General features: G+C 43.0%; 1 pseudogene; it reads left to right on the plus strand.

The window, feature by feature from the left end:
• The window catches only part of LOC143112006 (adhesion G-protein coupled receptor G2-like), a 45872-nt pseudogene that overhangs the window by 17644 nt on the left and 5334 nt on the right, over window positions 1-22894 (plus strand).

Here is a 22894-nt window from a genome sequence, read left to right on the forward strand (position 1 = left end):
GAAACGTTCAATGGCCATTATTTTTGCGCTGAGAACACCAAATTTCCCGTGACCAACCTCTTTTCCCAGATAAATGACTGTAGCTCTGGCAAATTCGCACTTCGCCAGATTTACAGTCAAATGCGCATCTGCCAAGCGCTGGAAAAGCGCACGCACCCGCACCAAATGCTGAGCCCAGGTATCACTGTACGTGATGACGTCATCCAGATACACTGCAACACCTTCAAGACCGAACACTATTTTATTCATAAGCCTTTGAAACGTGGCAGGAGCGTTGCGAAGGCCAAAACTCATTACAGAGTAAGAATATAAACCTGTTGGAGTGATAAAAGATGTTACTTCTTGTGCGTGAGGTGTTAATGGAACTTGCCAATAACCGCGAAGCAGATCAAAACTTGCTCACAAACTTGGCAGCGCCAACCTGGTCGATGCAGTCTTCCATACGAGGAAGCGGGAAAGCATCAGGCTTCGTGATTTTGTTTAATTTACGGTAATCCGTGCAAAATCGAGATGTCCCATCTGGTTTACCTACAAGAATGCACGGTGAAGCCCAACTAGAGAAAGAAGGCCTAGCTAAATCATTCTCTAATAGATATTGAACTTCGGCTTCCAATTTTTGCTTTTTTTCTAATGGCACACGGTAAAAACGTTGCCGAATAGGCAAAGCATCACCCACGTCCACATCATGTGCTATTAAGTGTGTGCGAGAAGGAGTATCACCAAACAGCATGGGAAAATCAGCAATAATTTGTGCCAACTCCATACGTTGCAATGAAGACAAATGCCCCAACAACGGTTCCAGATTTTCCAACGTCTCAGAGTTTTTCAATCTTGGTTGCATGCCTGCCGTATCGGGAAATTCCTCTCTCCCCGCTGCCACCGAGGAAGACGAAACACGCGTAGACATTTCGACAGAGCTTACAGTGGAAACACCCGCGGCTACCACCGAGGGAACATTCAAATCACGCTGAAAATAAGGCTTCAATAAATTAACATGACATATTTGCGAGGGCTTTCTACGATCAGGGGTGGAAATTAAGTAATTTTGTTCAGACATTTTTCGTATAACAGAGTAAGGCTCAACAAACTTCGCACAAAAAGGAGAACCAGGTGAAGGCAACAAGGCCAGGACTTGATCCCCAGGCCTAAATTCACGGACCTCAGAACCCCGATCGAAAAGACACTTCATTTTAACCTGCGCATCTTGAAGTTTTTCCCGAGTGCACTCGCCTGCCAAAAACAGCCGCCTGCGAAAACCGTGCACATAATCTGCTAAAGACATTGGTGGCTCTTCCTGAGTCAAACCATCTTTAAGAACTGCCAATGGGCCACGTACATTATGCCCGAAAACAAGCTGATTAGGGCTAAAACCCAGGCTCTCCTGCATGACTTCTCTGGCGGCCAGCATGAGCCAAGGCAGCCCGTCCTCCCAATCACGTTTTAATTCAACACAATATGTGCGCAGAAGAGATTTGAGGGTCTGATGAAATCTCTCCAGAGCTCCCTGGCTCTGTGGGTGATACGCGCTAGACAAATTCTGTTTAATTCCCAAACACTTCAAAATATCTGTAAACATTTTTGAAGTAAAATGGAATCGGGTACAAGGGCGCCGGCTTTAAAACTTGATTCGGTTTCCCCGTCATCTGGCACGTATGGCAAGTCTTAACATAGTGAGCTATGTCTTTTTTCAGTTTGGGCCAGTAGAAATGCTGCAAAACTCGATCGTAAGTTTTTCTAACACCGAGATGGCCAGACAAATCGCCATGGGCCGTTTTTAGCACTACCTCCCGAAACTGAGCTGGGACAACTACTTGAACCAAAGGCTCACTCACGCCTAGCTCACCCTGCAAAGACCATTTACGCAGCAACACCTTATCCTGCACAAAGTATCCATTTGTCGCACAAGCTATGTCGTTAGCCGTTAAAGCAGCGTCAAATAGCCCTTTTAACTCTGGATCGCACTGTTGGGCTGCTATCCACTCATCTTAAGAAACAGAGGAGGGGAGAACAGACCAACCAGGCACGGACATTTTAGAGTGGATTTTAACATCCAAAAAAGACTCAGACTTGACCTTAGACATGGCACGAGTGACCGCGCATGACTCAAACACATCAGGGAATTTTTTAGACAGCTCAACATCAGGTGATGGAGAAGAACACACAACAGGTGGCGGTGGCACACCTCTCCAGACAAAAGATCCACCTAGATTGTTGCCTAGTATCATATCCACTCTATGCACTGGCAAAGATAGACGAATACCAACAATGACCTCTCCATTCACTAAATCGGACTGAAGGAACATTCTGTGTAATGGGACAGATAGAGTTTGCAAACCAATTCCACGCACTAACACATTCCTCCCCGCACTGGTAGCCTGAGAGAATGGCAACATATCCTGAAGAATAAAAGATTCCGAAGCCCCAGTATCCCTCAGAATTGTAATCGATCTTCTCCCATTACCACCCACCAGGGAAACAAACCCCTCAGTAATGAACGGAGAATAATCATGTTTTATCCCCATTTCAAAATTTTCGCCAGTCAGATTGACATTTTTGGACACAACATTATCACTGCTGTGAAGAAAATCAGACACTGTGTCGACTAGCAGAGCACTTGAGCTATGAGAAGTATCAGGCCCAGCTTTCCGAGACTTTTGTCTTAGACACTCCCCCTTCCAATGCCCCTCTTCAAAACAGTAATGACAGACAGATCTTTTATCTGCACCACCCTTACTACTACGAGGACTGACAAAGCCTCTTGGAGCAGATGGCGACTCAAATTTTCTCGGACGCTGTGCATTTGAATTATCTCCACGACTTAAATCATTTCGCATACGTGAATCACCCGAATGATAATATCTATGAGTTAAACGGAATTCATCGGCCAATGCTGCCGCCTCAGCAACAGTTTTTGCTTTGTTTTCACTCAAATACATAGAAACACGATCAGGCATGGTATTTTTAAGCTGTTCCATAATCATGATTTTTCCCGTAACTCTTCAATAGATTTAATATTCAGTGATGAACACCATCGGTCAAAATGGGTCGTCAGCTCCCTGGCAAACTCCACGTAACATTGCTTATCCCTTTTCCGCCAAGCTCTGAAACGCCTGCGATAAAACTCCGGAACAAGTTCAAACGCTTTCAAAACAGCAGCCTTAACTCTACCATAATCTTTTCGATCCTCAACTGGCAATGCTGTATAGACCTCCTGCGCTCTACCCGTGAGGACACTTTGTAACATGACCATACGGTCAGATACAGGCCACCCATATTCATCTGCTACAGTCTCAAATAAAGAGAAAAAAGCGCGTTCATTAAATCTAGGCAAAAGTTTGAGATTTCGAGCTACATCAAATGAACGCGCTGGCGCACTCCTAAAGCCCACATTTTCAGGTGTCAATTTCCCCTCTCCGACCAATTTCAAACGTTCAACCTCCAATTGAAACTGTTGCGCAAGCCTTTCTGCCTCCATCTGTTGTTCATGTTTAATTCTTTCCATCTCAATTTCTTTTTGCTTAATCAACTCGGACATCCTAAGTTTTTCTAGTTCAACCTGTTGACTGCTGGCCTGTTTCGCCATTTCCCTGTCATGTTCTTGCTGCATAGCAATTATTTCTTTCCTTTGCTCAAATGTAAGGCCTTCATAAGTCAAGCTAGGTTTTCCCGATAGTAACAGAGTATGAGGCAAAATTCTTTTTTCCACCAACTGCTGTTTCAATGACCCAATTAACTCATCCTTTCGCAACCGTTTATCCACACCACTAATTTCATACCGCGCTACAACCTCCCACAACCGTTTATCCACACCACTAATTTCATTCCGCGCTACAACCTCCCACAACCGTTTATCCACACCACTAATTTCATACCGCGCTACAACCTCCCACAACCGTTTATCCACACCACTAATTTCATACCGCGCTACAACCTCCCACAACCGTTTATCCACACCACTAATTTCATACCGCGCTACAACCTCCCACAACCGTTTATCCACACCACTAATTTCATACCGCGCTACAACCTCCCACAACCGTTTATCCACACCACTAATTTCATACCGCGCTACAACCTCCCACAACCGTTTATCCACACCACTAATTTCATACCGCGCTACAACCTCCCACAACCGTTTATCCACACCACTAATTTCATACCGCGCTACAACCTCCCACAACCGTTTATCCACACCACTAATTTCATACCGCGCTACAACCTCCCACAACCGTTTATCCACACCACTAATTTCATACCGCGCTACAACCTCCCACAACCGTTTATCCACACCACTAATTTCATACCGCGCTACAACCTCCCACAACCGTTTATCCACACCACTAATTTCATACCGCGCTACAACCTCCCACAACCGTTTATCCACACCACTAATTTCATACCGCGCTACAACCGTTTATCCACACCACTAATTTCATACCGCGCTACAACCGTTTATCCACACCACTAATTTCATACCGCGCTACAACCGTTTATCCAAACCACTAATTTCATACCGCGCTACAACCGTTTATCCACACCACTAATTTCATACCGCGCTACAACCGTTTATCCACACCACTAATTTCATACCGCGCTACAACCGTTTATCCACACCACTAATTTCATACCGCGCTACAACCGTTTATCCACACCACTAATTTCATACCGCGCTACAACCGTTTATCCACACCACTAATTTCATACCGCGCTACAACCGTTTATCCAAACCACTAATTTCATACCGCGCTACAACCGTTTATCCACACCACTAATTTCATACCGCGCTACAACCTCCCACAACCGTTTATCCACACCACTAATTTCATACCGCGCTACAACCGTTTATCCACACCACTAATTTCATACCGCGCTACAACCGTTTATCCACACCACTAATTTCATACCGCGCTACAACCGTTTATCCACACCACTAATTTCATACCGCGCTACAACCTCCCACAACCGTTTATCCACACCACTAATTTCATACCGCGCTACAACCTCCCACAACCGTTTATCCACACCACTAATTTCATACCGCGCTACAACCTCCCACAACCGTTTATCCACACCACTAATTTCATACCGCGCTACAACCTCCCACAACCGTTTATCCACACCACTAATTTCATACCGCGCTACAACCGTTTATCCACACCACTAATTTCATACCGCGCTACAACCGTTTATCCACACCACTAATTTCATACCGCGCTACAACCGTTTATCCACACCACTAATTTCATACCGCGCTACAACCTCCCACAACCGTTTATCCACACCACTAATTTCATACCGCGCTACAACCTCCCACAACCGTTTATCCACACCACTAATTTCATACCGCGCTACAACCTCCCACAACCGTTTATCCACACCACTAATTTCATACCGCGCTACAACCTCCCACAACCGTTTATCCACACCACTAATTTCATACCGCGCTACAACCTCCCACAACCGTTTATCCACACCACTAATTTCATACCGCGCTACAACCTCCCACAACCGTTTATCCACACCACTAATTTCATACCGCGCTACAACCGTTTATCCACACCACTAATTTCATACCGCGCTACAACCGTTTATCCACACCACTAATTTCATACCGCGCTACAACCGTTTATCCAAACCACTAATTTCATACCGCGCTACAACCGTTTATCCACACCACTAATTTCATACCGCGCTACAACCGTTTATCCACACCACTAATTTCATACCGCGCTACAACCGTTTATCCACACCACTAATTTCATACCGCGCTACAACCGTTTATCCACACCACTAATTTCATACCGCGCTACAACCGTTTATCCAAACCACTAATTTCATACCGCGCTACAACCGTTTATCCACACCACTAATTTCATACCGCGCTACAACCTCCCACAACCGTTTATCCACACCACTAATTTCATACCGCGCTACAACCGTTTATCCACACCACTAATTTCATACCGCGCTACAACCGTTTATCCACACCACTAATTTCATACCGCGCTAGCTGCTACAACCTTCCACAATTGTTTCTTCGAAAACGCACATAACAACTCCGCTGACGGAGTCGCTACAAAATCATCAACAGATGACATGGTCCTGATAATGCAATTAATCACGAATCCAAAACAAAATATTAACTAATTCAAATTACAAACCAGAGGCCGAAGAAACACAGGCTGCGCAATTATGACTAGAGGCAGCATCCCCGCGCAGGATACAGGTCAACAACTTATAACTCCCCGTCTAAACTATACAAAAACCCATACTAAATGAACTAACCCCCTAACGTCTTCATGTCACCCCCAAGGACTGAGCTCTTCAATACACCAAGATACCGACAGCTAAAGTGCAAACAAACTGCTTAACCTCATGCAACGGCGGTGCCTCAGCCCAGGAGTAATCACAAAAACAACAAAACCACCCTCGGCGGATCTCCAACCTAACCGGGGAGACAAATTAACAAAAGTTTTCAACCTGTAACCTAACGCAGGCACACTTACCCACAGGCCGCAAAATCCAACTGCGCTGGGCTGCCACAGAAAAAATATTCCAAGAGCTGCAAAAATAATCAAACAGAACTTATTTCAAATTGGCCGCAAAACCCCCGCGATCCTCCTTTGTCCTCGAAAAAACATAAAGTTGCCAAATTTTTCGAAAATACAGCATTGTCAGGGCTCCAGAGTGCGACCAATTTGGTCGCATATGCGACCTAATTTTTCAAAAGTGCGACTAAAAAAAATCGGAGGTCGCACCGGTGCGACCAGCTATTCGAGAGAGGAAAAAGTGTCCGCATTGAAACTCTACCTTTGGTTCAATAACAGACACATATTTGGCCAATATCGTGGTTTAAACAAATCACAGATAGTGAAGGGCGGGACCTCCCCTCTGATTGGCCGTGGCCCAGTGCCTGTGTGTAAATTTGAAAATGCGTGTGCTGCAGAGAGAGAGAGAGAGAGGTCAGAGACCCGTCAAATAAACAGAGTGGATGTAGTTGCATTACAGTGTGGTCACATAGGCCGAGATAAATGTACCCTCTCCCCACAGCCTTTCGGCGGCTGGCAGCAGCAAACCGATCAGACGAGCCCGAGATGATGATCAAGTTTATCGTTGCCTACGATAGGCCTAGTAAAACTTCCCTTCACCAAGTTCAGTCCGAAATAATTATTAACCAGAAAAATAGTTTGAAGCCCTGGAGCCCTGGTTGTAACCCGACGCTGTCGGCTTCTACAAAAACTCAGCATCTAAACTCGTTGGTTTGACGAGCCCCCATGTTACAGCCTGGCTTAAAGGGCCATAACCAAACAAAGGAGGACAAACCAGAAAAGGACCAACTTTTAACGTATTTATTAAATAAATGAAATGATACGTTATCTTCATCAGTAATGAGTGTCAGTATGTTCGCAAGGGTGCATGTAGCAAAAGTATGTTGAGATGTAAGTGCGTGAATGCATGGATGCAAAAACAAAGAATAAGACGGCAGCTCTCCAAAACGCCAAAGGCCCAAACGCAGCCCAGCCCCCCCCATCCAGGGGTGCACCGTGTACCCTTTATACACCTGATGGTTAGTAGCGTAATGGGAATGCCTTAGCCACGCCCACGCCAGCAATTACCTGCAAGGGAGACAGAGAGAGAAGAGAGCGCGCAAGCAAGAAGAACGGCCTGCAGCCTGCAGCCGTCACAATAGCAACCATGTCAAATACCCTAGCAACAGTCTAGCAACCACTTTCACAGTTACAACCTAGCAACCAATATAGCAACCAATGAGTTTAACCTTGCAACCAGCATAGCAACCACCACAAGTAACCTAGCAACAGCCTAGCAACCACCTCATGTACCCTCGCAACAGCCTAGCAACCATGTCAAATACCCTAGCAACAGCCTAGCAACCGCTTTCACAGTTACAACCTAGCAACCAACATAAGAACAAATGAGTTTAACCTAGCAACTAGCATAGCAACCACCACAACTAACCTAGCAATAGCCTAGCAACCACCTCATGTACCCTAGCAACACCATAGCAACCATGTCAAATACCCTAGCAACAGCCTAGACACCACTTCCACAGTTACAACCTAGCAACCAATTTAACAACCAATGAGTTTAACCTAGCAACCAGCATACCAACCACCACAACTAACCTAGTATCAGCCTAGGAACCACCTCAAGTACCCTATCAACAGCCTAGCAACCATGTCAAATACCCTAGCAACGGCCTAGCAACCACCACAACTTCAACCTAGCAACCACCATAGCAACCAACAGGATTACCTAAGCAACCAGCATAGCAACCACTTAATTTGGCATAACAACCAACATATGTACCCTAGCAACACTATTGCAACTATATCTGCATTATTTGTTTTTACTCTGTATGATATTTCACATCATAGTTTTTGCATTTTCATGCACTGTATTTCCTTCAGGAAATGCTTTTCTACTTTAATTTTTTTCCGTGTTAAATTTAAGTATTATATTTTTGTATTTGTATGTCGCTTTGGACAAAAGGATCTGCTGCGTGGAGATGAAATTTATACGAGTGGTCTGCAGGCCACCATTCTGTACTACATCACCTACATCGGCTGCGGCATCTCGGCCATCTTCCTCACCATCACACTGCTCACCTACCTGGCCTTTGGGTGAGTTCCTCCATCACCATCACACTGCTCACCCACCTGGCTTTTGGGTGAGTTCCTCCATCACCATCACACTGCTCACCCACCTGGCTTTTGGGTGAGTTCCTACATTACCATCGTATGTCTGTGTGTGAAAGGGAGAGAGAAAGTCAACTCTGTCGAAGAACCTAATCCACCGTGTGTGTGTGTGTGTGTTTATGTTTGACAGTAAACTGCATAAGGACATCCCGTCCCCACCCACACGAAAACAACAGGATTTGGAAACTATTTTTTCTTACCGTTTTCAAAAGGTTTTGCGTCAACACATAGCATAATTTTAAGAAATGACCTGATCCACACGGAAACTCTAAATAGAGTAAACATGCTGTAGTACATATGTGACCAGAAGTGGCGGTTGCTGCTCTTTGGAATAGGGGGAAGTTCTGATAAAAATGGTCAATTATTAAATTGCTATTATTAAGGTGCTATATGCTATATTGTTCTTTGAGGGCAAAAATGACCCAGAATAGACCAATCAGTATACGTTAACATTAGAGTTCTGAGACATGGCAGCTGGCTTGGTTACATTTTATCAGTTCACTTGGGGGGAGTTTAAATAGGCTATTTGGTAGCCTACTAGAGTTATTTCTCTGTGACTATTCTGTTTCTGTTACGTTAATCTGCCTTATTGTTTTATTTTGAATCTTTCGTGGTAGCTAACTATGGAGTTACATTTGTTCCACTTTTATGAGCGAGCAGTAGCACAATTTGAGCACAGAAAAAATTGAAACTGGAATGTTATTTTGTGAAGTTCTTTGATCATGTAGTCTACATGTAGTTAGAACTAGGCCTACTGCCAACATCCAAGAAATATGCACTTCTTCAGCTACTTCGAATGCCACTACAAGGCATAAGTCAGTGGCAGAATTTCTGTTCTATTTCTGCTGCCAATCAACAAAAAGCATGCCTTTTATGTCTGTGTATGTAGGCTACACAGGATTTCATGTATGATAAACACAACCAAGAACAAAACCGAATAGCTGTTTTATTTGAAACTAGCACAAATTATAATCAAAAGTTTGTTTTCACCAAAAAATGGGACAATTCGTGTCCCGGAAAATATTATTAACTAGACTGCATTTCCGGCGGGAACTGCGAAAGTGTGCTTGCCCTGGTTCGGTCACCAACATGAGCAGACAGTGGCATACGCTATGCTGAACCTGGCTTGATCCAGGCATTGTAACAGTGCCTTTCAGTGTTGGAGCAGTGGCAATATCTCAAAAGCTCTAGGAGAGGGCTATTCAACTATTGGCTTGCGGGTTGAATGCTGTTCGTTGGATTTTACCTGTGGCCTGCCTTCGAATTTAGCTTCTATGACTAAGATCAAATCAATGAAATAAAACGACAGCAGTGATTGGCAAAAATAAATAATGTCACGCGTCTTGCGCCTCTCAAACTAGGCTATCAGGGAACCTACAGAAGAATTTAAATTATGAAATATGACCTAGGCATTAAAAAGCTGCTTGTTTGTCAGGATACTTGGAATATATAACATTCATATATAACATATAACATTTTCACTGATTTATTTAAAATAATATGAGCTATGAGTGTGAATAGAGAGATAGATAGATAGATCTATCTATTCACACTCGTAGCTCATATTATTTTAAATAAATCAGTGAAAATGTTATATGTTATATGAATGTTATATATTCCATCCCCTAATTATGTTTTACTGGTTTATTTGACAAATAATCTATATGGATTTGCTCTATAAAGACCTTATGTCTGTTTGGGATTATTTTGAGAGCCTGGGATTGTTGAGAGCCTATTGATGTATCTCAGATGTATCTCAGAATAAACGAATAAAGGAATACTTCATATTACTCTAAACCACCTTCTGTAAATCAACTGTATACTACTGTCTACATTGCACTATATTTCTTGACCTGACCTCTGTATATTTCATCACCTTTCTATACATCACATTGCATGCATGCATCTCAGCTAAGATCTTTGGTTGCTATAAAGGCCAGTCGTTCTAAATGGATGGTTGCTATGGCCAAATGCCAGTTCTATCTCTGCCGTTGTCAAGCGGGCATGTCCTAGAATTCTGATTAACCTTATCTTGTTTGAAACATCTCGGTTTTACTTAGCCTACTTCCATACAGTGAGTCCCATTAAGAAGTGGTCACTTCATTCGCGCTTACCATGATTCACGCAGCAACATTATTAAATGAATCTGTCACCATATGCCTATGCCTACATTTGCTAAGAGGAGAACATTTTAATTTGATTCACAATGAAACGTTACATTTAATGTACATGTTGACAATGAGTAGGCTAGTTTTGGTTGTTGTTGGTGGTGTTACTGCATCCCTTAGTTATGCCTACAATGCAAAATTGTTCCCTCGTGAATGGAAGCTCCTGTAGATGCATTTCAAAACATCGCAACGTGAAATGCCACCACAAAAAACTGTTTTGTAAATCGGTCTTAGTGAGTTAGGCTGTCACAGACTCAGGTGCTAATTTTAGGGCTAAAATGCTTCCTGAATTACTCTTAGTAAAAAAAAATAGAGTCCTAAAGTTACGAGTGACGAAGTTACGAGTGCAAGCATCTCATATCAAATGACCATGCCATTACGCTAAGCAACATACTGTAACGATTGAATGCGACTCACACAGTTGTCCAATCAAACGTTTAATGCGGAAGCGGGAATCATCCAAACACACAGACACACTACAAAGGAAACACAAGGGAAGTCAATAAAACAAGCACGATACACAAGCAGGCTAGTCACATACAATACACCGGGTAAAGCACATGAGGTAAAACCTAAAGAAAGGCTACACAAGCTAACACATGCATGACAAGGAAAACGCAATTACACTCACTAAAACCGACATTACACAAACCAGCATTCCAGACATCCCAACCTGCAAAAAGCCATTTCAGGGAGGTACCCCCCCCCCACCCAAAAAAAAAAAAAATACTTTAGCCTTCTTAGATACTGAAATAGTGATGAAGTTTAGCCTAGATTTTTGTTATGTATTAATTGTCTCTACTCAGCACACCAAATAAGGAAGGCCTATAGTTAGAAATTGTGATAATAAAATATGTAGATTTTGGTAGTTTGGTTTTTATGTAGCCTTGGCAAATAGCCATCTAGTAGGCTAGTCTGGAATAATATGCACATGAAATTACACTTGTTAAACTCACCTCAACATGTCTTTTGCAATCATTTAACCCGCCATGGGCAATGCTAAAGTCACAGTTACAAACAGTGCAGCATGCAAGACTATCGTTATTTTGAACTCTTATGAGACAAGGGTACACTTTCGTGTAGTCTGATGTGAAATGGGTCCTTTTTTGGGGGCACTCTGCCTCTGCCATGACGCTCCTGTTTCTACTGAACTGAACTGAAACAGGCCAATCAGGATGCTCTCTGTCTTGAACATCCACACACGCACTACCTCTCTCCCTCTCCGTCGTGTGCGTGCTACACTCAGATGCACACACGATTTGAAGTTTCGGTCTCGTGTGCGCGCTCTTGCTCGCTAGCTCTAGATTCCGGGAGATTTGATCTAATTTGCGGGCATCAGGGAGCCGTTATCAATATGCGGGAGACTCCTGGAACTTCCGGGAGACTTGGGATGTCTGGCATTCACACACATTGCATTCTGGGAGGCTAGCACTCAGTCCAAACGACACCGACGTTACACCATCTCCTCCCTATTACATAGCTAGCCACACAAGAAATGAATGATGTTAAATCTCTGCTTAGCATGCTAAGTCTCAGCTTAGCATTCTAATAACAGAAGGGGCACATTTATGTTGACCACTACAACATGACTCATTATGTCTGTAACTCTATAAAACACTTACTTTCATAAAGGACGTAAACCATCCAGCACATACACACGGAAACTTGTTTGGCCACAAACTCAAAACGTGTCTCTCTGAAGCTCTGTTCTAGAATCTTTGCTCTGAAAGCTGCACCATTTAGCCCGTTTACGGAGAGCCGGATCACTCCCTATTAACTCAATTGTACCTGCAATCTGTTGCAGTTCCGCTAGGGGCGATCACGAATAAGTGCAAAAACAATGGGGGTCTATGGAGCTAGACGGCTAAATTTGTCTCTTTCTTTTTTTTTCTTTTTTTTTTGGGCTTTTTATGCCTTTAATTAGATAGGATAGTGGAGATTGACAGGAAGTGAGTGGGAGATTGAGTCGGGGTGGGATCCGGAAAGGACCACGGGGCGGGAATCGAACCCGGGTCGCCGGCGTATGGTGCAGGTGCCCCAGCCAGTCGCGCCACTGCTGGGGCCTAAATTTGTCTCTTTCACCTGGTTGTAGTTGAGAAATCAAACATTTGATTGTGGTTTCTGCAAGCTCAATATGGATTATAGGTCAAAAGTTGAATGAACGAGTAGTCACGTCCTTTCGATTTCTTACAGGTTGGGTCGTTGTTGCCCACAACACACTAGCTTTCTGCTAATGAATGACGTAAAGTAACGTCGAAGGGTAAAGTCACGTGACTTTTTTTGCAGTCCGTTTATGAAACAAAAGGAGCTATTTCGATTTTTTAAAATAAGGCAAAATTAGGCCTAACATTTTCACAGTTGGAAGATTATTACTCTATACACACTGAAAAATATTTTTGGTGGATAACTTCGCTGATTTGGCTTCACAATATAAAAGAAAAAATAGGTATATGGGACTTAACATTGGAGCTGCCCTTCGATAGGAACGCAACAACTTGGGGCGCTGGTTTTCACTTTCCCTCCCTATGTGTATGTGTGATTACGAATGGATGTGTGTGGTTTGCAATTAGAATAAACAAGAAATAACATTTCCAATAATTTCCCATGATAAATTACATAATATTTGCACCTTCCTTACTTGTGAAGCTCAAACTAATGATTCCACCGTATTTAGTGAAATGTAATACAACGTTGCCACCTAGCGTTCGGATGTATTAACATTAACGTGACATTTCCCGCTTGTTCTGTCGTCAACTCCATGATTTGAGGAAAACAATCTTTCTTATCTTCAGTGAGCGATTACCAGCTCGTTTTTGTAACAGAGATGGAGATATGGACGACTTCCTGTTTCGGAGCTTCGCCGCCGATTTCGTTTGGCTATGACGGGCAAACTCTTTCGAAAATCAAAAATCCTTCTGGTAACTTTTGTGAGGCTTGGTCCAAGGATAATGTACGTCAAGTGGCGTTCGGACCAAATTTGTGACCTGTGAAAATTTAGTTTTGCTTTCTGTTCAATCCAATATGGTGGACAAACGACACGCCCACTTCACGTCATCTTCGCGAGCAACTTACACCGGTACTGACCAGACGTTTTAAAGTTGGAACGGTGTCTCTGTCTCAAAGGGCCTAGGCGCTAGAGCTGGCCAAAAATTAGGGAGACGGGAATAATAAAACTTAAGAAGAACAGTAAGTGTGCTGCTTTCAGCAAGCACACTTAATTATCCGGGACAGTCACTCAAAAAAGACAACAATCCTGGGAAATCCAGTACACGTGGCAACCCTAGTTCTGTTGCATTGCTTTGCACCCATCCCCCCTGTTAAAAACTTGAGAAATTGTCAACTTTTGCTGCACCAGAGAGCACCAGCAAATTTAATTATGGTTCCGCTTCAATGCATACAACATCACCCCCGATCGTCAGGAAAAAAATACACCAGCAGGCAGTAAGACAAGTGTGTGAGATTATGTGGATACAAGGCCAAAACGATAAAAAAAAGACTAATCCTAATCCAGCTATATTTTGTGTTTGTGTATGTGTCTGTGTGTGTGTCGGTGTTTATGTGTGTGTATGACAGTGACTTGCGTAAGGACATCCCATCTAAGATCCTGATCCAGCTGTGCTTTGCGCTGCTGCTGTACTACCTGGTGGTCCTGCTGGATGAGTACCCGGACGCCGTGGGCCTCTGCATCAGCATCGCCTTCTTCCGGCACTACTTCATGCTCTGCGCCTTCACCTGGATGGGCCTGGAGGCTGTGCACATGTACATCGCCCTCGTCAATTTGTTTTACAGACACATTTCCCATTACATATTCAAGTTCAGTCTCGTCGGCTGGGGTGAGTCACACATTTCACTCAGAAGCCATTCATGTTGCTGTGGATGGTCATAATAAGCTTAGACTGGAGGTGAGAGAGAGGTCACAGATCAATACACAGAAGGGAGAAGCCTCGTCTCTTGGTCACCATGCTAGCACTGCAGATAGCATGTAGTTCTAGCTAGCTCCAGTAACTGCTGGTTTAGTGAATATTCTAAAACTGATAGTTCCGGCACTTGATTGTGATTGGCTGAATCGCGTTCCATGCCGTTGTAAAATCCAGCACAAACATACACCTTGACCGCATTTCGTTCTATATTACTGCGCTACCATAACTTCATAGTAGCTGCGTCTCAACGTTGCTTGGCAACCATTGAGATAGAGGAAATATATTTCTTGGCGGAAGAATGATTATCTAGGAATAACAGGCTTATAGAACTGTTCCTGTTCTCTCTTACCCAGGGCTCCCACTCATAGTGGTCATCATCGTCATCGCCATCGATAAGGACAACTACGGCCTCATCTCTTACGGGAACTACGAAGATGGATTGTGAGTTCAGCTCTGTAATATCAAAAGCACACAGATTATTTATTTACCTCTTTGGCTCATTGTAATGGGGACACTTAAAGAAGCCCTATGCAGGTCTGGTTATTCCTTCTGGGTTTTCGCCTGATTTTGGCTCGCATTTTTCACGACATAGCTCCCCCTGCAGCTTCGGTAGCAAGTGACTGCTACGCTAAACCCCCACTAGCTAGCGAGCTAGCCATCAAGAAACCAAGCTAAACACATACAGGGCTCACAATAAAACGGTCGAGCAAACACATCATTCAAGAGACTATCAAACCACATTACAAAAACGAAGTTCACCCAAGGGTAGGCTACTTACAATTTCAGCAGCAACAAAGCCAAGTCGGAGTTTGTTTTGCAGTCTTCTTAGAAACTACAATCTTACTACATTTTCGAGGCCTTCCGCCGAGCAGTGTTGGGAGTAACGGCGTTTAAGTATAATGGCGTTACTAACGGCGTTAATTTGTCAATAACGGAGTAATCTAATTAATTACTTTTTACAACGTTACAACGCCGTTAACGTTACTGGACGTTAAATGCGGTGCGTTACTTACTTTGCATTGATTAAATAAACTGTGTAATCCGAACGCACCCCTGGGCCACAGCTAGTGAGGAGGTGGGTTAATAACGACGTAAGCGATTATGATTGGCTAAGGCAGAGTCATGTTTCATGATAGCCAATCAGAGCCAGTGTTTTTACACACTTGCCAGCACACGCGCCACACACACACGCAACAGCTAAAGTAGAGATTCGATGAAACAGCAGAGGTCAGGAGCAATCCGATGAAAAGTTGGCATTTTCAAGGTGGAGATATAAGCACTACTTCAAATTCATTGTGGTCAAAGGCAAGAACGTTCATGTAATGTGTAGGCTACATTATGTCCAGGAGCGAAGACTTTGTCGACATCCGTTGTGAGCAACTCTTATTTAATGAGGCATCTCACACACGCATCCAAGCTAGTGGCCAAAAACACCGATAGCCTACCTCCACCACAGATGATAGCTCGCCATCCACTAGCAAAAAAGGACTCGGAGCAAAGTCCTCCAAGCAGCAAAAGCTAGATCTTTCTGCCTCACAACAAAAACCTATGACACAGGCTGAAGTCAACCGTAGGTCTGTCGATGTGCAATATCTTGAATTTCCCCTTGGGGATCAATAAAGTATCTATCTATCTAATAAATATCGAAAGTTATGCCTACAAACACCTGTTCTACTAATTTCAACTGGCTTTTCAAAACTGCTCAAAAAATCCAAATTCTTTGACATATAGCAACTTTTTTTTTAACAGTAACGCAAATAGTTACTTTCCCTGGTAACGAGTTACTCTTATCATAGAGTAATTCAGTTACTAACTCAGTTACTTTTTGGAACAAGTAGTGAGTAACTATAACTAATTACTTTTTTAAAGTAACGTTCCCAACACTGCCGCCGAGTCAGATCCGGATTTCTTCGGCCCGGGACCAGAAAGTTGCATATTCGGTTTTTCCGTGGAGAAGCACTAGGGGGAGACGAAGCACCCACCAAACGACCCAAAAAGTGTTGTAGAACCATCAGAACGACTCTCAACCTGCATAATTAAGGTAATTTTTACTAAAATTGTTGCATAGGGCCTCTTTAAAGGGATGGTTCAATGTACAACAGAGGGTCTATTTATGGATGATCGCGATAAGGCTATTTTGAACCTTGTCTGTTTTTATTTGATGTGGCTCCAAGTCCCAGTTTGTGAGCACACCAGACCATTCTTTCAGAGAAGGACAGAGAATCTTGTCATACACTAAAGTCATGATCCTGCTCTTCCTAATACACTACAGTCATGATCCTGCTCTTCCTAATGACCTCCATATGGAAATATATCCACAAGTATAAAGCACTTAGTAGTATAGTAGTAGTAGTAGTTCATGAGAAAGGCACTGGGAACTAGCTTGGAAAATCCAGACCCTGGTAATCCAACTCGAGGGGCGGCACCAAGCATGCATTTGAAAACGTCACTGCACGCAATTGGATAACAGTACGACCAATGTTGACTGACTGATTCCGGACTTCAACACAATTGGATAACACTACGACCAGTGTTTACTGACTAATTCCGGACTTCGACGCAATTAGATAACACTACGACCACTATCTCGAGAACCGTAGGGTTTAGGAGGACCACCTTTTTTTTGTATGTTGATCTCAAGGGGCCATGTCAACCCATTCCATAACCACTCATTTCATTTTCAAACACAAAAAAGTAAAAATGAGGTGTTGTAATCGCAGGTATCTGTGACCTAACATAGTCAAAACTGCACGAAATTGGAAGTGTAGGATCATTATGACATATTCATGGGGGGCCACACAATAAATGAATTTATGTTACTATACACCAACTGGCCTGTAGGTGGCCGGACGCAGTTTTCTGTGAATATCTCGAGAACCGTAGGGCCTAGGAGGACCACCTTTTTTTGTATGTTGGTCTTATGGGGCCATGTCAACCCATCCCATTACCACTTATTTCATGTATAGCGCCACCTAGTTAAAAAATTGGTGTTTTCATCACAATATCTCTGGCTGACATGGTCAAAACTGCACGAAATTGAAAGTGTAGGATCATTATGACACCCTCTGAATGCATGCCAAGTTTCGTGAACTTTCGTTCATGGGGGGCCTTACAATAAAATAATTTATGTGTACATTTAGTGACCGTACACCAACAGAGTTTTCTGTGAATATCTTGAGAACCGTAGGGCCTAAGATGACCATTTTGCGTATGTTTGCCTCCAGGGGTCATGTTGACCCATTCCATATGCACACATGTGCATAAACAGATACACACGCACACACATACATTCACAGTAATCATACGTATGACACATACTCACACAGTAGACATATGTACGCATGCATGCACATGCACACACACAGGCACATACGCAGGCACAGACACAAGCATGCACACACACACACACACACATAAACATAAGCATGTACACGCACACATGCACATAATTCAAGAATTTCTCAGAATTATGAACAGGCAAGATGGGGGTGGGGTTGAATAAAATGAATTTTACATGTGAAATCTATAAAATAATCATGTTTTGGTACTTGTTGTCTAGCAGATACCAGTGAGAATTGAGTGTGCATAATGCAATTTAGTGAGACAGTTAGAATCATATATGCCTTTCAGCGTGATTTATTTTTGTGGAAAACATGTGCTGGACTGGGCGGCGGTCATATTTTGTACCGCTCTGCGGTACATCTAGTTTAATAGGTATTAGTGATACTTCGAAATTAGGCTGCTGTCTGTTAGGCAATTTATTGTAGCCTGCTAACCCATATGCACAAAACATAATTTCTGATATGATTTCTTGATTTATAACATGAGATATGTCTCCAGTAGGGATCGACCGATATGGATTTTTTAGTGCCGATACCGATACCGATTTTTTTCCATCAGCCTAAGCCGATGACCGATACAGGCTGCCGATTTTCTTGAGCCGATATTTGGAGCCGATACTGCTTTTATTTTGCTCCCTCAATTTACATCATACAAATGACACATAATTACACAAATGATGATAACAAATGTTATAAGTCTCAATTTAAAAAAGCAACATTGAACTTATGGATGGGTGCACAGAATATGGTTAACTGTGCAAAATGCTTTCATCAACATCTTACAACACAGCCTTGATGATGCATTGCTTGCTGACATATTATAAGACATAATTCAGGTCATCACAAAATGTCCTTTGTCAACACATTTAAATAATTTAAGAAAACAATAAGCCTGAAAATTAGCTATTGAAATAAAGTGCTTGATTTGTAATTTAAGACTGCATGGTTTAAATTTTTCTATGTCTATATTTTTCTAAAAAAAGCTGCCAGATTTGTCAACCACAGAACATAAATCAGCAGAGGAAAATAATGTGGTGTCAAATGTTTCTGTTCTAAACGGCATCAACGTCAAAAGGTAGCCTATATAAACATATCTCTCAGTTTTAAAATCTCTCCTTCAGGTAGCGCAGCACTCTCATATTGCTGTGATGCGTGTGTCCCACTGAGTGAGACAGACAGACGCACACACAAACTTCTGTTTGGTAGCTGACGAACCACCATTGAACTGGATTGATAATGATAACGTTAACAAACGGCTCTAAACAACACGAATTAATATTCAACTACATATAACACGTCTCTCATTATTAAAGCTCTGATATCACTGCGATGGCAACTCCGCCCGCTCGAAGGGAGAGGGGGAGGGAGACGCACACACCACACACGTCCAAAACTCAGCCAGGTGGTCGCTGAATAAAACTCCCACAAAAACAACGTCGGCATTACTTAATCATATGATTGACCACCGCTACCCCATGCATACGGATAGCCTACAACTTAGCTATTTGCAGCTCCCTAAATACAATGGCAAGCAGTTTTATAGAAGAGGGGCATTCAGGGAGGGAGACACACACCACTCAGTCCAACACTCAGCCAGGTGGTCGCTGAATAAAACTCCCACAAATACCACGGAACAACGTTGGCATTACATATGATCAGTGTTTGTAACAGCTAGCTACCGCATGCATATGGATAGCCTAGCCTACAACTTATCTATTTGCAGCTACCTAAATACAATGGCAAGCAGTTTTATAAACGAGGCATTAAGCATTAAATAAAGTAGGCTACCTATATCATTCGCATTTTCCATTTGGACCCACAAACTTGCTTCCACCTTCAAAGTGTATGGCAATATTTCAGTCAAACAGTTAAAAGATGCTTTGAAAGTTTAAAGTTTAGGCCTACCGTTGTCTTGAAGAGCAGGCTTTCAGCTCTCTGCTCTTGGGGGAGGGGCAGTCTGCACGTGAATTGCAGCGTCTCCAGCAACACAGACCTGCCTGTGGACGCCTGTATGTAAATAATGCGGGAAAAAACTATCGGCGAACGCAGCCGCTTATCGGCCGATGCCGATACACGTAAAAAAACCAAATATCGGCCCGATATATCGGCTGGCCGATATATCGGTCGATCCCTAGTCTCCAGGGTAGAGTGAAATAGTGAAGTGATAGCAGGTAGATCATGTAGGCCTACATGTCACATGAGCCACACATATGAGGGACGCTGCTTCCTCTGTCTCTCCCAAACTGCATGAAAATGGTGTGTTTAGCAATCAGAATTTCAAATTTTTTAGAGAAACTCTCGGACACCAATATAGTCCGCACCCCTCTCAGACAATACTTACAACGTCCCTGTAGGGAGTTATTTATAATTTGGCCAGGTTGTTTCATTTTCCTATCCCACAACCACCACACTTTTAAAAAGCTTGATACGCCTCTGACTACGACCAATGTTTACTGACTGATTCCGGACTTCGACGCAATTGGATAACACTACCACCAATGTTTACTGACTGATTCCGGACTTCGACTCAAATGGATAACACTACGACCAATGTTTACTGACTGATTGGTTGCAGCACTGTTGTCATCTGTTTAGCTCGCCTCACGGCCCCCCTATATCAGATACACCGACGTGATTTGTTCCTCGCGATTGTAACGGGCCCTGCGTTGTGTTCTGTGTGAGTCTGCTTTTCAAGTAAAGAATGGCCATGCACTGGTGTTCTGGTCGCTTTATTCCATCAAAGTGGAGCTGTACACATTGACATAAAACAAGAAACTTGTGACATTCAGTCTTCATACACACGGGATATCAGTAGCCTTTCCTCAGATCAGCAACCGCAGACTCAAACCAGTATGGATAAACTTAACCTACACGTGTTACGAACACGCTAGGTCTACAGAGCATTAACGAAATTTACTGTACATAAATTCATCACTTAAAACACACAGCAATGCCACTTACACATTATATAACAACCAGACTAAACACCTTATAACAAAGACATACACTAAATTCAACATACCTGTACACATTGACATAAAACAAGAAACTTGTGACATTCAGTCTTCATACACACGGGATATCAGTAGCCTGTTAGCAGAGGAAACAGTGTGCTTAATCTAAATGCATCAAATACAAAATCGCACCGTATGTATCCAAGTTTGCTTGTTCACTAACATCACCTACACCCTTATGACTGCATTATAATGCATATATATGGATTTTATAGACTGAAAACAAATGTTCATAATGCGGCTAACAACAAGTATACCTTTCCTCAGATCAGCAACCGCAGACTGAGGAAAAACCGGAGATGCCAACAAAACGAAACTTAGTCTCTTAAAGGGGCAGTACAGGTTAACATGCTCTAAAACTAATACAGGGAAACAAAAATAAATCAGGATTTGGTGAAGGTTCATGAAGCTATTGCAAATAAAATATGAAATAAAGTTTTATTTTTTAACTCCGTTACACGATGCAAGGGGTAAAAGTAACGTGCATCATTACTCTTTGCCAGAGTGTCTCGCACAGACAATTCAGATTGTGCTTTTGCGAGAACTCTGGATTTCCAGTAGCCTGACGTAGCCATACTTAATTCTAGTCAGAATATGAGCCTGATGCTGCTCCATTGAGACGTAATTATGGGGCGTGTTTCAACCGATACAGGGGGGGAATGCCTCAATTGGATAGACCTAATCAATCAGAGCAACAAAATAGTTTACCGTGAAGTGTAGGAAGAACACACGAACCATTGTTTTAACATGGTTTTCTGGTCTTTTGTAAAAAATATTGTGCCGTCAATATCTCCTACAACACTCATTAGCAAAATCTAAGAGATACGTAGCAGGGTAGGCTATTAGGAAAAAACTGATATATCCCCTCCGGTTTAAAAATAATTCTGTTGAACACTGATATGCTACAAACATGTTAAACAGCTGGGAAAGGCTGTCGCAAATCCCTCGAACAGGTGGTCAATCAGAGATGTCACAATGCAACACGCTGTTTTCCCTTGATGAAAGTGAAACCATGAGTTTTCCCACATCTTATTTCTGAAAACTGGCCAAAGTTTTCAGAAATAATCATTTTCCGTGATAAAACCTCATTAAATATGCATTTTCCATACTGGGTCTTAAAAGCCATGTCTCCTTCTAGCCACAGCGATGTTGTTGCAGACATAAGCCTAATCTAAGCTGCTCAGATGACGTGATAGACCAGGCGCTGTTGCTCACCTGTCCATCATTGTAAAGCCCGATTTAATTGGTCCGCCAGATCTAAGGCGAGCATAGTTGCTCCACAACGGACCAATGGCAGACCGAACTTCCCAACCTCAAATGTTGTGGGAGGGACTAAGTTCAGCTGGCACCCAGGCTAGATTTCCAGGGTAACTGGGAACACTTTGATGATCTAAAAGCCCTATCCCTCTTCCTCCCCCTCTTCCTCCTCTTCCTTCCTCTCCTCCTGCTCCTTCTCCTCTTCCTCCAGTTGCTGTTTGCGGAAAGGCATTGCGTTCTTTGTGACGGTGATGGGGTACATCTGGGTAATCCTTCTGATGAACCTGGTGATGTTCGTGGTTGTCCTTGTGCGGATCAAACGGCTGAAAGTGGACCGTGGCCATCTACAGAATGCCCGCAGCGTGGCCGCACTCCTCGTACTGCTCGGACTCACCTGGATCTTCGACTTCTTCTCCTGGGGGCCCAAACTGGCCTTCATGTACCTGTTTACCATCTTCAACACACTGCAGGGTACGA

The sequence above is a fragment of the Alosa pseudoharengus genome, unplaced genomic scaffold (assembly GCF_046254945.1).
Source record: "Alosa pseudoharengus isolate Yale_2024_CS ecotype anadromous, Long Island Sound unplaced genomic scaffold, YU_APseudo_1.1 YU_APseudo_1.1_scf_8, whole genome shotgun sequence".
NCBI lineage: Eukaryota > Metazoa > Chordata > Actinopteri > Clupeiformes > Clupeidae > Alosa > Alosa pseudoharengus.